Here is a 6,916-nt window from a genome sequence, read left to right on the forward strand (position 1 = left end):
ATGATCACCTGCTCCTGTGGTGAATCTAGAAATGCTCCAGTCAAAAAGAGAACACTTCTGGATTCACCGACTTAAGACTCTCGCTCCTCACGGACTGAATGTGGAGTTTGATCTAAGATGTTTTCTGTGATGGGCTTTTTCTGTATTTTATTATTCTGTATTTTATAAAATGTTTTTTATGTAAATAAACCAACACACACAACTGCCTGACTCCACACAACCAAACAACACAAACACACACACGCACAAACACGCACACACACACTACACACACACACACACACACACACTAACATGCTAAAATACATAAAACTACTCATGGTAAAATGAGGTTGCATATAGGCCATTAAAGGTTTTTAAATAGACTACCTAATTACATTAATTATACTAATTATATGAACAAGTGCTTTCTCTGTACCAACGGCTTTCTCAGCAAGAACATCTCCATGGTAAAAGCATCTGAAGGACCCCCCCTCTGAAAACAAACATAATGCACTTGTTTAATGTTCTTATTTTGGTTGGTTTGGTTGGTCTCTCTCATCCAGCTCGCCTCCTCTCCCAGAGGCCTGGGAGTGAGGGACCTTTGCTGTTCTTGTTGTCTTGTACTGCACTGTTTCAGAATGAGATGTTCTGTTGTTTTTCCTGGGATCTGCTGTAGCCTCCTCCAGTTTGGGGTAGGGATGGGCATGATTAGGCAATTAATCAATAATTGATCATTAAGAATTTCGTTGATTATGTTCATTTTTAATCGACAAACCGAGTGTAGGTTGTTGTGCGTAGCATAGGGTGACCAAACATCCGTTTTCCATGTCCTGTCCTGGCTGTCCGGGGTTTTTTTTATAAAGTGATGCAAATGTTCATGTTTTCGTTACCTTTCATTGGGCCATTAAACTGAGCGGCTCTCGTAGCTCTCTGCACTCAGAAGGAGCGATCAGACACAGTCGGTCAGCCTGCAACATGCCGAAGCACAAATGCACATTTAACGATGACTTGTACAAGAAATTGCCCGCTTTCCGTTCTGATTGAGACAAGTGGGAGGCCATGTGCACAGTGTACAAAGCAGCACATATGTTTCTGTGTCCAGTAGGAAAAAGCTAATCAGGACACAAAAGCTTTGCCGGGTGAGAGTCGCTCAATATCGACGACAAGGCACCTCCCTCCCCTCCCACCTCCCACTCTCCGTACGGTGTCCTGGTTTTGACAAACGCAAATATGGTCACACTAACCTGTATTCCACTGAGTCGTGTCCTTTAGTCCGACAGAAGTTGACCACATCGGTGCACAAGAGCTGTTTTTTCTTTGCTTAGTTTATGCAAATGAGCCATGCGGTTTTAAGTTTTGTTTCTGTGAGACTTGCACAAAGTTTATACACATAATATCAAACGGGCTGTTGTGGCTCTATAGTGGTTACGGTTTATATGTCGTAAAGTTGAATTTATTTATGCAGATTGGTAGTGGAGATAGTAATAATAATGATGATCATTTTAATATAAAAACGTTAATGATTAATTGATAATTAATCGTTCATTCTCCCTATGTTCGATGAAGAAAATTTTATCGAATGCCCATCCCTAGTTTTGGGGGTTACAGCCCTGAGTGCTCTGATCACCACAGGCACCACTGATGCTTCACCTTCAGACCTTCTCCAGCTCCTCCTCGAGCCCCTTGTATTTCTCTAGTTTCTCGTGTTCCTTTTTCCTGATGTTCCATCTCTTGGCTTTGTTCTGTTCTTATCCACCACCACTATGTCTGGTTGGTCCATCACCATCCTGTCAGTCTGTATCTGGAAGTCCCACAGGATCTTGGCTCGGTCGTTCTCCACAACCTTTGGAGATGTTTCCTAGCTTGACCATGGGGTCTCCAGCCCGTACTCTGCACAGATGTTTCTGTACACTATGCCCACCACTTGGTTATGTCGCTCCATGTTTGATTTCCCTGCAGCATCTTACACCCCGCAGTTATGTGCTGGACTGTCTCAGGAGCCTCTTTGCACAACCTACACCGTGGGTCTTGTCTGGTGTGGGAGATCAGGGCCTCTATTGCTCGAATGCTCAGGGCCTGCTCCTGTGCAGCCAGGATGAGCCTTTGTGTGTCCTTCAGACCAGCCCTCTCAAGCCATTGGTAAGATTTCTTGATATCAGCCACTTCAGTTATGTTCCGGTGGTAACTTTCAACTACAGGGAACCCACACAATCCTTACATTCTCATGGAAAAGGTGACCTCTTTAATGCTTTGGAGTTTAGAAAAAAATGTTGTTCAACATTACAAAATTGATAACCAAGTAAATTAGACTATAAGAAAGGGATTATGCAGTGTTTTTTGTTTTTTTTTATGCCAGCCTAGTTTCATGTAGTCCATTTTGTGACATGTGCAGTTCTCAGCTCCAGTGTTGAATTAGACTTGGTTCCATATCCAGAAATATTAGTCCTGGGGGCATTCGTAATCTGGCAAAGTTTCATGCTTGTACCATAAAAGCGAACTATTTTGGTCCTTAACAGCTCCACTAACTAACTAGACAAAGAATTAAATTATGTATGCCATAATACACTTAATGTAAATGAAAGGTATCCACCACAGAACATTATAACATGGTAGAAAGTTAAAACAATAATAATAATTGCCTAATACATCCTCTTTAAAAAGACAACAATATGAGATACCCTACTCATTATTTTTAATATCGCAACAAAAACCTACATCAATTTAAGGGTGTTTTCACACCGACAGTATTTGGTGCGCACCAAACGGTCCATTCGAACCAAAAGTGGTTAGTTCGGTTCGTTTGCGTTGGTGTGAAAGCGTCAATCGGACTCGGACCCGAACCAAATCAAGCGGACCGAGACCGCAAAAAAGAGGTGGTCTCGGTTCGCTTGAATCCGCACCAAATGACCAACTTTGGTGCGGTTCCTCTGGTGTGAACGCGAACCCGGGTCCAAACCATAGACAGTATGGACAAACGGACTATTCGAAATGCATCATGGGAGGGACACGCCTCTCCTCTGCCTGAAATGACGCGCTGTACGACTCCAGCGCAGTAACAGATTGTTGTTCAGACGCAGCCGCGATTCATTTTCGAATTATTTTACCAACAATGGCCAATACAGAGAATGTAACACACGAAGATCAGAGCAAGTACCAATGTGCGAACGTGTGGCTCCAGAGTGAGTCAAAAAGACAAGCCCCGGTGTTCCCCGTGTTCACGTAGCAACCAGCATTTGTTATTTTAGGCTTTAATTAGCCAAATAATTTCATGGCAATAGGCAATCGCCTATTCAATTGATATAACTTTAAAAAGTCCCTGTTTTTAGCCTAGTGTGAGAAATACAGTCGGACTAGATCCAAACCAGAGTCCCGAACCAGCGGGAGCAGCTCCTGTTCAGGCCGGGCTCAGAGGAGCTGGAGCGCGGAGCCTCGACCTGAGGAAGCGCTTTCCCCCGGGAAGAACCAAATGCGCCAAGGACTGACCGTCAGAACAACATATAACAAACCAAACTGGACTCACGCTTCTGTCCGGATGCTGCACTACCTCGGAACCAGCCGCGATTCTTGAGCGCGGAGAACCGGAGTAGCCCGCACAGACCTGTAGTCCACAGCGCATTCTCACTTTCCCCGCACAGAACCAGCGCGCAGACGACGGAACGTTCCCGCTTAGACCCAGTCCACTGCGCACTGGTCTTGCTCGCCACCGTTTGGAACCAGCACATGAAGGACAGAGCCTCCGGACCATCTGACCAACGCGCTTGTAGGACGACAGAAGACCAAGGACCAGACCCCAGCCCCGTCCTGAGGAGCTGCGCGCTACTGTGAGCGCTGTTGGCTGCTGCTGTTACCTTAACTCAGGACTGATGTGCGGTGAGTTTGAACAAAGTTCTACATGTTGCTGTTTTATGAGTTCATGATGATAATTTGAGATGAGGACGGCCCGTGGTATTAACAGGAACATCGGTGTTGATAACTGGAGTATCGCTGTTTTCCCGGGAAACAGAGACACGTCAACCGAACCAGTTTTGGTTCGTTTGCCGGTGTGAACGCGGACCACACTGGAGTGTCTTTGCTACATAATAACAATTTTATTGCCTGGTGCGGACCAAATAATCGAACTAGCGGTGTGAAAACGACCTAAGACTGACACTTACTCCTCAACTAAGGCTACATCCAATGGCAATTAAATTTTGCACATTTCTGTTGAATAAAAAGATAAAAATTTCCACTCTAAAGGTAAGTCAGATATTGTGAAGAAGTGACCTGTACCGTGTAGACCCACACATTGCTCTGCCTGATCCGTGGTCCCACTGACTCCTGTGCCATATCCTCCCCGTAGTCAATGCAGGTGAAGTGTCTCACCTAAGAACACAACGGCAGAACTTGGTCCGAGCGGAAATCGATCCTCTGACCTGAAGTTCCTTTCTGGTTACAAAATGAATTGCACCTAAACTTTACCCATTACATCATGGAGAGGAATTCATAACAGGCCAAAATTGCTGCTATTGTCTTGAGACATTTGGAAAAGTACAGCGGAAAAAGATATCCTCATCACTTGAATGAACATGAGGTATTTTATTTACACTTAGAGTTTATTTCATATAACAAGAGCAGAAAATCAAAGATAACGTTAACTTTGTGTGATCAGTGATGGCACGAGTGAGCCAACACAGTCTTCAGAGCTTCTTCATCAGGCTGGAATTAGTTCTTGACAAATTAGAAGAGTTTGACTCAGGAATAACATAAGGCTGGGTACCGCTTGATTATTATTATTATTATTATTTTCGATACCAGTACTTTAATAATACCGATACTGGTTCCTGAACGATCCTTTTTTGGAGCCTGTATTTTTTAAAATGTAAATTAATAGCCAATATTATTAATAAAATACTTTTCAATCATTGAATTATGTTATAACTATGTTAATTCAGTTTAAGTATAGGGATTAAAAATGTTTATTTAAAAATGAGGGAGGGAAAATGTCTTTAAAATGATGCTTTGAGTTTGTAATAAATAGTAAAAGATGATGAAAGGAAATGATGATGGTGAAAATAATATTAGTTTAAGTATAGGAAAAATGGGAGAGAAAAAAAGGAAGAGAGAAAGAAAAGGAATTTCATTTCAGTTTTTATGTTGTACTGCCACATTACTTTTGTTTTATTTAACCAAATTTTTGTCAGTGTGTGTGGTCAGGAGGCGTGGTCCTGCTCCTGAATCTCAGTTAATCTTATTAACTACACGTATTGATAAATTGGTGTGTTTACTGCAGGGTTCCCACGGTCATGGAAATTCTGGAAAAGTCATGGAAATTAAAAATGTAATTTCCAGGCTTGGAAAAGTCATGGGATTTTGTAAATTTAATGAAAGTTTTGGAAAAGTCATGGAATTTCAGTATGTCTTTGACACAACTACAGCGTTCTGTTAAGTTCTCATTAGACCATTATTATTTCTGAAGGTATGTGCCTTTTGTTTAAAAGAGACAACAATAAATGCACTGATAGGATTTTCAATGTTAAAAAACTACTATCCCAAACCATAAGGTGCGTGGAAAGGGTTAACATTTCATATCTAGCCCTAAAAGTATGATAAATTCTACACATGTAGGTGCCGTAAAGTCATGGAAAATTTACTTTAGGTCATGAAAAAGACATGGAAAAGTTTTGAAATGTTCTCAGTGAAAAAGAGTGGGAACTCTGTTCGTGGCTCATTGATGTGGACATGTAAAGCCAAAGAACCAAAAGTTGGGATGTTAGTTTTTCCGGTAGCAGTACTTACTGAATCTTTTTGGTCCTTTCCCACTTGCAACCGAGCTTCAGTACCCAGCCCTACTTAGACCTACTATAAACTGCACTAACTTTCTGCCATATAAATGCATAAGCACTATTCAGTATAAGCCGACTCTAGTATGTATTGGTTTGCAGGTGTATGATAAAATACAACATAAGCCAGTTTTAAAAAAACAAGTTTTAAGATTGACTTGGAATGGCACTGCGGACATTTGCATCTGGTCTCTGTGAACAACAAGGCAAAGAGAAGTTAGTTAAATAGCATGACAAAGAGGTATTACACTTTTACCTGTTCCTGTTTCTTTGCATAAGTTGTTCTAAACCAGCTGAAAAAAAAAAAGAATTTCATTTTAACCCATAGGCCCATATTACGTTGTTTTCTGATCTGCTGTGTTAGAATCCTCATAACAAACAGGCTTGGAGTTGTGTTTTGTTTCATTCACATGTTTAACACACAAACCCTGCATATTTAAGTCATGTCCTTCTGTTACACAATACACTCTGTTCCATCTTGTGTCACACGGTAATACAGGAAGTGCTCCACTATGTTTTTACACCTCATACACCTTCACTAGAATCATTTGGTTCATTTCAGCCCCCTCTCCACTGAACTAAAGCTAAGAGCCAGAGACAGACTACCATATTTTTTGGACTATAAATCGCTTCGGAATATAAGTCGCACCAGCCAAAAAATGCGCAATGAAGAAGAAAAAAACATATATAATTTGCATCGAACTATACTTCGCACTTTTTGGGGAAATTTATTTTATAAAATCAGAGACCAGGAACTGACATTTCATCTTGAAAGGCAAGTTATAGTAACAACAACAGAACAGAGAACAACAGACTGAATAGGCATGAATACGTTAACATAATAGCAGTTATTCAGATAACTATAGCATAAACAACAGAACATAAGTAAGTCTTTATTTATGTAGCGCTTTTCACAGATATTTTCTGTCCCCAAAGACACGTTACAGAGCATTATTCAGCATTATTCATTCACTCTATACCCTGGTGATGGTAAGCTACTATTGTAGCCACAGCTGCCCTGGGGCACACTGACAGAAGCGGCTGCCATGCCAATCAGCGCCATCGGTCCCCTCTGACCACCACCACCATCACTCACACACACACACACACACACA

Source organism: Boleophthalmus pectinirostris, unplaced genomic scaffold, assembly GCF_026225935.1.
Source record: "Boleophthalmus pectinirostris isolate CB_2022bp ecotype Guang Dong unplaced genomic scaffold, ASM2622593v1 HiC_scaffold_23, whole genome shotgun sequence".
Classification (NCBI taxonomy): domain Eukaryota; kingdom Metazoa; phylum Chordata; class Actinopteri; order Gobiiformes; family Gobiidae; genus Boleophthalmus; species Boleophthalmus pectinirostris.